Below are 10264 nucleotides of genomic sequence, written 5' to 3'. Positions count from 1 at the left end.
TGCTCCGACGCCAGCCCCAGCTCCGCGGCCGGCCGTCTCGGCCGGCGCCAGCGCCAGGCAGCTGAGCAGCACGGCGCGCACATGATCGCGGCGGCTGCGGCTGGCCGTGGCGCGGCGCCAGTTGACCAGCGAGGCGGCCAACAGCTGCAAAAGCGGCGGCACGGCGTCCAGCGCCGTCGGCCGCAGTCCCAGTGTCGCCAGGGCCACGCGCTGCCGGGAGGCGCGGTCACCGAGCAGCGCACGCTCCAGCAGCGGCGCCCGCCAGTCGACGGTGGCCGTGCTGCAGCGCAGCTTGCGGCTGTGGCGAGCGTATAAGAGCAGCGGCCCCGGCGGCGCCCCGAGCAGTGCCGCCCGCCGCACCAGCAGCGGTACGGCCGCCATCGCCGTGGCCGGCAGGCTCGGGTCTTCCACCATCGGCTTCAGTATACAGGGTACGCCGGCTACGCTGTTTCCGGCGCAGAACAGAGGGTCAACACGTCCTAGCGCCAGGCGCATGCCGGGGGGCGACCAAGGCGTCTGGTCTGGCGAGGCGGCTGACTGGGACACGCCATTATCCACGCCCGGCTCGGAGGAGCGCTTCAGCCGGTCGTAAAGAGCCTGGGCGCCGTCCTGCAGAAACTGGAGGTTCTGCTCATCCCTAGAGCTTTTGTTGAACGTAGTCACGTAGTCCGCTACGTGTTCACGCTTCTCCTCAGGCAGTGTTTCCAGCACCTGCAAACCGAAGCAAATTCTGGTATGCTCGGCGTGTTCCCGCTTCCTACCACACATCCCCTACGTGCTCTACATGTTTTGACCTCTTCTAACATTCAACCTAAATGTCGTAGAGAATGTCCATTGCCCAACAGCTATGTCCATATTTTTTGTGCTCCTTCCGTCTTTTTCACCGCTGGATAAGTTGCTTAGAGCCATATGGAGCGTGTTTTGTATCATGTTGTGCTTAGTGGAAGTCGGATGCGCAGATTTGCAGTGCAGAATTATACCAGAGTTGGTGGGCTTGATCACAGCTACGTTTCTAACGTTGTGCGGTTGTTCCTCTTTTCTACCGTCACTAGTGTATCAAAATGCGGACCCCCTTTCTGTATGGTCCATTGTAAAACGTGAATGGGATGAATAAATTGGCTTAACACTACCTGACATAGACGAACACTTGCCCTCGAAAATTCAACATATCTTTAGAAAATTAAAACTGCGCGTACGCATAGCTTAAAAGAACAAGGAGCTAAATAACTTTCTAGTTACATATCTTATATCGAAGCCTAAGTGCCCGGGGTGCGATTGGTGACATATATGCATGTCTGGGTTTTAGGGGGTTTGCACGCGAAGAAATGTGGTTTACGGATTTAAGTGTAAATTGTGCTAAAAACATGGCGTACATAGTCTGTGTTGGAAGTCCATGCGCCCTACTCGTTTCAGTTGTAATGAACACCTGCGAGATGCTAAAAGCGAAACAGATAATCAAAACGAACCCTTTCGGCGACCATCTTTTTGACAGAACACGCTGAGGTTAAAATCCAGGTAAGTACGAACCCTTTAACCCTTTTTGAGCTGAAAGTTATCTTCCAAAGCACGGGACCATCCAGACAGAAAAAAACGGTAAATCTGTTTTTATACGAAGCTGGCGACCAGAATTTGATGTAAAGGACTCATCATGAGAAATTATGTGAATGTGACTAGTGTCCTGATGCGTTATTCATGCTGGGTTGAAATCGCTTTCATGTATCAGTGTTGCACTGACGCTTGATACACGATGTCTGTTTAACTGAAATCGCTTCCATGTAAAAGTGATGTGTGATGCGAGATGCCTGTTTACTTGAAATCGCTTATGGAGGTAAATGATGTGTTATGCCGGATGCCTGTTAACTTGAATTCATTTGCACATGCACGTATTTTTTCGCGCATTTTGATTGTCAGTGAGATGTGCATTGTATCGCAGAAATTAATGGCGACTGCTCCTTGTTTAATACCCTGCACGTTGGTGGTCTGTAAATGCTGTGGCTAGCTGTTTATGAGAAAAAAAAAACAACTTAAAAGTCGAGTCGAATCGGCTTTGAATGCATATAACTCAACGCGACTTTGAATTCGCTACCGATACTCTTTTCGATGAACGCATATAGCCGAAGCATCACATTCATCTCTTCATTTTCCTTTTTGTTCTTTGAGAAATAAAGCTACTGATACTGTGCCACCATGTCGATAGGATGGCAGCATACCTTCTACATAACAGTTTTAAACGTAATGTAAACATTATGTCCGGTCACTAAGATCAGTCTACATCAAAGTCATGCCATAATGCCAAGTCGACTTTAGTTCCAACTGCGTTGGAGCTATGACTAAATGCCTATCCTGTAAATGAATCGCGTGCAGGGTTGATGTGTGGTCGTGTATGCTTCCTGCAACGGGAAGAGCGTTCATTGCAATTGTCAAAGGGCGAGACTGCCAGGATCGTCTCGTTTGCACAGGATTGCGTCGCCGCAGACTCGCCCTGCGGCCGAGTGTCTCTGTTGCCGGCGCAGTATCACTGCCTGCTGCCGTCGGCAACTGCAAAGCCCGCCCCCGTACCTGCCCGCGAACAACAAACAAACTCGAATTCAGTTAGTAGCCTGTGCCGGAGAACTCAGTTGAAATCCCCGGCCGCGTCAGGGTCCGATACCTGCCAGTCATACACACGATTTCAAACAGCAAAACCAAGGTGATGCAGATGACTTTGTGGACTGGAACATATAAAAATTTGGCGCCTGGGAGTTGCCTTGTCACCTACGCCACCTCTTTTCCTTTCTCCTCTCCTTCGTCCTACCTTTCATCCCACTTCCCCTAATCCTGAGTTCCCCCCCCCCCCCCCCCACCGAACTCGCCGAATGCGCAACAGCCTAAAGTCGCGATGCACACTGAAAATGTGGTCGCTTCAAATGTGATTGTCTCTAGGTGCTTTGCGCGCCGAGATATAACGGTACACGCAAAAACCCGTCAAAAACGCTAGCGCGACTTGGTGCGAGATGGCATAATCGGTCGGAGGCAATGAATTACAGCAGCCAGTCATTAAAACCTTGGTATCTTGCAATTTGTCCCGCGATTTACAGCGCGACGTTGCGTTGCACAAACTCGCGATGCGACTGAAAGTGAACCCGTTTAAATTACGAATGTTGGAAAACAAAATTCACGCATGTACACGCACGCCTGTACATCCACGCGCACGGCGAACACAGCGACCGGTACACACAGCGCGCCGCCAACCACCAGGCGCGCGCCGAGATCGCCCACTCGGATCGCCCGCCCGCCGGCTCACAGCCGAACAGTCCACGGGGCTATCATCACAGCTTGAGAAATGGGTCGGAGGGCGGTTCGTCGACGTTACGCGATGACGTCACGAAGTCATACGGAAATGCGGCAAAAAATGCAGCAACCGCATTAGCAAACAAAAAATAGCATGGTGTTTGAATAGTGATATGCGCGCTTTCGCTTGTCTCCAAACCCGTAATATGACGCAAGAGACATGAAAATGTATAATGCGCCTATGTGAACAAACTTATTAACAATAATACTTGTCAATCTAACGTAAAACAATGCACTTGCAAGAAGGAGCACATCTCCATCGGATATATACCTTGTCCAGTGCTGCCTGGAGCGATGTCTGGCCGGCCAGCCAGTCCAGCATGGTGTCGAGTCGCTCCTGCTGCGGGGTGCACCACCGTCTCTCTGTGTGCCCGGCCTGCGACTCCGTCAGCCACTCGAAGAACGGGTGGAAGAGCTCGCCCGGAAAGTAGTCGTTACCCGGTAGCGTGGCCACGAGACCGAGCATGGCCGAGTCCACACCGCAGTGCTCCAGAAGCCTGCAGTGTCACAGGCAGCCATCTCCAATTGTCCGGCTCATGTGCTTGGCCGAAAATTTGGTAGGAAGACACGCAAGACGCCAAATTGGCAGGCACGCGCTCATGTGCCAAAGTGAGTTGTGTGGGTCCCATGGCCTTATTTCAGCTAGGCGTTCGGCGAAAGCGTCTCAAAATGGAATTCTCCCCCTCAACGTGGCGACGGACCTTCTCATTCGGCGGGTTGGTACCGGCACATGTAAGTTACACAGGCGGGTGAGCAGCCGGCGCTCACCTCTGTAACTCACAGAGACGGGTGAGATGCAAGCGCTCACCTCTGTAACTCACAGAGACGGGTGAGATACAAGCGCTCACCTCTGTAACTCACAGAGACGGGGAACCTATGAGCGCTCGCCTCTGTAGCTCACAGAGGTTGGTGAAATACCAGCGTTCATCTCTGTGACTCACAAAGACGAGTGATATTTTAGTGCTCACCTTTGTAACTTACAGAGGCAGATGAGATATCAGCGCCCATATCTGTAACTCACATAGACGGGTGCGTTATCAGTGCTCACCTCTGTAACCGGAACACACAGAACTTCATAGAGTAGCCGATATTGTCCCTCGAGCGAAGTGAGATTTCTGCTCTGCGCTCTGGCGTGATGCGTACACAAGGCACGTCCAGCAGGAAGAAGTCCGAATCATTGCTAAGGATGGGGCAGTTCAGACGGCCTGCTAGCTCCGCGGCCGCATCGTCCGTCTCCATGGAGCTCAGGACCACGGCCACTCCCAGTCTGCGCAGCACCTGCATGGGCGAGGTCAGATGCACGCAGGTCAGACGGGCGGGGACAAGGAACGGCTCGTGCAGTCCTCGCAGCGACGCGACCAGGCATGCTGGGCATGGAGACCATGGGTGATAAAACTTGCCGACTTGGTTGATAAGGGTGGTAACAGAAATGTCCTATTTCACGTGACACTTGTTGCCAAAATGTTTTTGACCGAAAGTTTGGTGACGGCCACAACAAAAACATTACAGTGCGCATTCCACAACCTTACATGGGGCTTCAGCGGTAATGCATTTCATCAAATGCTTGCAAGCCTTTACGTCAAGACCCTTTACCGCACCCTACAACACCTCGGTATCTTTTTGAGGCTCAATCCCAACCCGGCGACCAAAATATCCTATGATTTTAGTTAGTCACTCACTTTGGCGACAGGTCGGCAACCAATAAATGCATTTCGTATGGCCCGGCAAGTTGGCCGATTCTCTGTTCTTACCAGCCAACTCTAATTGTCCCAAACTAGGTAATTATATACTGAATACTAAAATTTAGATATGGCAGTTTATCTGGCCGCAAAGGGATCTTTCAATCATTGCGATGCAGCTGAATTATGTGAGGTTGGCGGTGACTTCAAACACACCGCGGTTGTGCAAGCGGTATTCGCATTGCATGGTGATGAATACCTATCTAGGTTTAGGTTTTCGGCCTTGTCGTCTTTATTGACCGACGGTTCGGGGAGAGTCGACGAGGTGGTCCAATCAAGGTCGAAATTGACCTGTGATCATTCAGACTGCCTTTTCAAGACACAGAAAAGCAACCGAAACGGTTGTCGACTCCCGGCTGTAGCCACCGCAATCACCGAGCCTTCCCGCTTTGAAGAGAGCCGTGGGTTCGACAGTGGGGTATGATGACACTCCGCAGGGAAGGGAATGACAGGAGGTAAGGACTCTTCTGAAGGGCCATTTGATGTCATGGTTGATTTCGTTCTGGCTGAGCATGGTTACCAGTCAGATAAATCCTCGAATCAGGGTATGTACGCTCTCCTTCCTCCAAGGAGGCAATGACGAGTTAGGTGGTGCAGGAAATGCAGGCAATGAGGAGGGAGAGTTAAGGATCTATTGCCATCTCCCCTTAACCAAGACGCTTGATTCAAATAAGAGCCGATTTTGTGGGATTTTGGTCTTATTGTCAAAGGAGTTCAGTAAAAGAATTTGCATTTGGTTATCTCTGCGAGCATTTTTTGGCTACTTCCTAATGATAGCACCGCTGTTAGCACAAAAGCAGCACAAGCAAAGCTCTGAAGGCCATTCATTTTGCAGTCGTCATTCATATCTCATCTGCAGAATTTATTTACACAATCACGTGTATGGATGCAAATTTGTTATGTGATGTTATGTGAGCACTCAGTGTATCTGCCAACATTGAAGTGAAATATTTTCTGATGCAACCAGGAATGAAGTCCCTATTTATATTAAGTGAGCGCTTTGACGGTAGCCTGACTTAAATGAGGACCACACTGGTAGCGGAAAACAGTGCAGTGTGTCTGGTTGTGGCACCATGCCAGGGCTGTCAAGTTTACCAATTTTAAGGGAGGGAAGTGAGCCATGGGCCTCCCCAATTCCCTTTCCCTAAATGCGTTTAACATATTTATTCTGCTCTGTTTTTATCGCAGGTAGTTTTTATTCTTATGGTATTTTGTTTTTTATCAATGGGCGACGAGACCCAATGTTATTTTTCAACAAAGAAAGGTAGGGCCTCACAGAACAAAGACAAATGGATTGTGCTCTACGAGATTTCGCGTGTTGTAATAAGTGTTATGTTGTTACTTGTACTGTGTTATGTTCTACGACATATAGGCTCAGAAGCCCCGTGCGACCGTAAAGCCCCAATGGCAACACTCGTCACGGGCCGCACTGATCTCTCGACCTTATGTGTGCTTGGGGCCCCTCTGGTTGCTCACCTTTGTAGGCTCGTATGCCGTTTTTCCTTATCAGTGCTTGTCTCGCTGCTGGCCGATGAGGGCCCCTCTGGTTACTGAGGAGACTTGAGGGTGCGGTCCCTCTCTGACAGCTTAGGGACTTACCTGGTTGCGCAGACCCCCCCCCCCACCCCCCCCCCCCCCTCCCTTCCGCCGGTCACGACGGGGAACCTGTGATCGCTTGTGGAATTTCTGGTACCTTCGGTTCGTGAAAGCACGTGACAGTCTTCTAAAGTCGGCCCTCCAGCCGCAAATTATCGTTTTTGTTTTGTGTTTTGTTTTTTCCTCGCCGTGAGAAGAATATTGAACAACTGAAATTGGTGTTCTTAAACAGTGCCATGATCCATGATCTCGTCTCTCCGTGACCCCAATGCATCCTTCTTCTGGAACGTCCCCGCCACCCCCTGCCCAGCATCTGCGCAGTCGCCTTCTCTTTAATCTGAGCACAACCCGGAACGCGATATGTTGTTTTTTTCCTTTCCAGGCAGCACAGAAAACCCAATTTTACTCTGTGTTTACACATTCTGGGTTGCAGCGAAAGGCACCCACTAGGTAATATGTGTCGCACTAGGCTTGGAGTATGCCTTAAGTATGGTGGAGAGTATCATGATGGTTGGGGGTAGAGCTCGGAGCGTACACATGGTTTCCATACGGGACATTACCTCGAAAACGCCCACATGTTGGACGTCATTCCCCAGTGTTGCCTGCCAACTGTAAGAATTCTGGTATGTTCTCAGCTGCCTTGGCTCTCGAGGTCTTTCGCCGTGTGTTTTATTTTCACGGTCGACGAAACTGCTGGCTTAAGTGCCTAAATGGAGCCCATATTAGTGCATCATATTAATCAAACATATAAACTGGCATGCTGGCGGGGGTGGCGTAGCCTCAGGCAAGTTTGTCGCCCATTTACTAGTAGGCTGGTAAGAATCGGTGCAGACGACTTCCCATTCAAAACATAGGGGAGCTGTGCAGAGTTTGGTGGGGCTGAAGCCAATCCTGCCAGCTGTGCTCATATGAACTCAAACCCGTAAGTAAAAAGCCTGCATAACGCATTCAGTGCCAAAGAAATAGCCGAGGGCAATCACCCCTGGTTTAAATAGGCGTTCACACGCACATTTTCATGAACTCTGACACCAGTCACAATATCGAGAAGTGTCACACGACTATGCGTGCTGGACGCCCACATTTGAAACATTGAAGCGCAAGGGCGCGGGTGGTCCAGCTTGAGAATACGAGCTTAAGAGTTGAATGTATCATGATCTAAAAATCATAATAAGTTAAGACCTTATGGGAAATGACAGGGCATGCACGTCGGTTTCGTTTATAGTCATCACATCCGCGACAGCTCAACAGAGCGAACTGAGGACATCTCTTTACGAACAGCTTTTATACGCAAATCACCCCTCGGTATGAATTTGCTCGAGGCACTGGTCTGAAGTCGACTTGCTCAATGCTCGATCAAGCCGATTGATGTCGCTCACCCTCAACAAATACGCATCTGAGAAAGTACCGGATGGCACCATGCGTCGTCTGCTCGAGGTCAAAGGCCCGCAGGGGGATTTCACAGGCTCGCACGGAATGTGTTGGCGGCCGCCGCAGGACTCTCGGAGACTGGCACAGAACGCCTCCGAAGCCAGCACGCATTTATCAGTTTCCGCTTCGGCTCTTCCCAAGATGGTGTTCCACTTTTGGCCGTAGCACCCAGAATCCATCAACACTATTGCGGTGATGCCGCATCTGCAAAGTGCAATGAACACAAGGTGACGCGCATTCAAGTAATATGTACGACTCTCCATAAGCAAGAAAGCGAACAGATGCTCAACGGAAGTGCTTGTGGCTTTCATCAATTTACAAACTAGTCACAAAATATTTTTGATTAACGTTTTGGTATGATTCAGTGTAAAGGAATCAGCCGTGGCCTAAGGACTGAACCACTTGGATGGTTTCTCCTGTCCAGATTTCAAAACAGATCGTTGATATAGATGATGTGAAGTCTAACAGCATGGTGTTTGTCGGCATAGCCACGCATCGACCTCGTAACGTAGCCTTTCACGATGTTCTGAGGCGTCGGTGAGCCGACAGGTCGGTTTTTATTCCGAAATCGTGCTACATTCGGTACGAGTCACTGCGCTGCCGCATCGGCCCCGTTGCAGGTCAGGGCTGTCCCTCAAGCCCATGGACAGTTGGAACGACGGTGGTTTTTAAGAGGGGCAATGCACGTCTACCACAGTCCACAACACGCGCATGACTTCGGCCCACTTTAGCTCCACTTCCTCATTCGGTAAAATGGACTCCAGTCCGACCGCAGAAGATCGAGGTCGAGTGCACCCCTAGTTTAGCTTGTGCAATGGACGCACAGTGAGAGGCGCCTGGCGAGGGGAAACGGAGATGCGGAACAGGAGGTAAACCCCCGACGAGATGGGCATCGGTAAACGAGGAGAAGGCACCATCTCTGCATCCCTTGTGAAATTTTTGAAGTGACATGATCGGGCCCATTTATGGACACGTTTTCCCATCGGGGTGTCTAGGATCAACCAAAGCGCAAGTTTTGTGCGGTTGATTTTTCCCTTTGTTCGGTCTGTCCATTCCTTTTTATTAGGAATGTGACATCGCTAATTGTTCTAACACGCGATTTGTAAAGGTTTCTAGTGACAGGTAAGTGTATTGATTGACAAAGGCTCACCAACAACCGCTGGTATCCCTGACATCTGTCGGTGTCGCCCAGCCTTGACCTTTTCCTGGTTTTGCCTTTTGATCGAATTAATTTTTTTATCGTGGCTTAAGGCCAGGTTACGGTTCACTTGGTGATTAAGAACGGCGGAATTTCCAGCATTGCTGGGGATAACTCACCTCCTTGATATCAGCACTTTGGAGAGGAGAGCGTCCACGGAGAGAACTGGGTCGCGATTATACATGATGAAAAACGGACTTAACCTTACACTATCGTTTTTTGCTGTCCTAGATGCCGCAAAAGTTGCCGGAATTTGGTGTCCCAGTCTTCTTGTGAAGCGCTGATGAGTTTTGCTAACCGATCGCTTTGGACATGGTAAAATCGCTCTTACTTGCCGTTTGCTTGAGGATGGTAGACTGGAGTGCAACTGTGTCTAATATTGAAGAATGTTGAAATTTGTTCGACTCCTGCATGACAAAAATCAGTCTAATTGTGACATACAATGCCGCGGGGCAGGCGTGACGCGGAATATCCTTAACAGGAATTTGTGCCAAACTCTTAGCACTTTTTGATTCGGTAGCAAATGACTCAGGCCAACCAGGAAACATGTCAATACCGTGAATGAAGCACCGATTACTATCATGGCTTTGCGGAAATGGTCCAAATGTGTCTATTGCAATAATTTCGAATGGGTACTTCGAATCTGCATGTTGTGCAGAGGATGGCGTTCTTTTCGTAATTTTGGCATATCACAGGCTATGCAGATTTTCAAATACTGAACTACGTATTGGTACATGCAAGACCAGCAATGATGCGAGCGAAATTTATCATATGCTTTGTAAGTGCCTAGATGACCACTAAAACGTCCGGAATGCGTTTCTTCAATGTGGGTTTTTTGGCGGCTGCGAGGAATGACTAGCTGTACGCCGGGAAGTGGGGCACACCTTTTTTGCGGCTGCGAGGAATGACTAGCTGTAAGCCAGGAGGTGGGGCACACCTTTTTTGAGGCTGCGAGGAATGACTAGCTGTAAGC

The sequence above is a fragment of the Pollicipes pollicipes genome, unplaced genomic scaffold, assembly GCF_011947565.3.
Source record: "Pollicipes pollicipes isolate AB1234 unplaced genomic scaffold, Ppol_2.1 Scaffold_4002;HRSCAF=4701_pilon_pilon_pilon, whole genome shotgun sequence".
NCBI classification, from domain to species: Eukaryota; Metazoa; Arthropoda; class Thecostraca; order Pollicipedomorpha; family Pollicipedidae; genus Pollicipes; species Pollicipes pollicipes.
The sequence above is the reverse complement of the archived record's forward strand: the minus strand, read 5'-3'. Positions refer to the sequence as shown.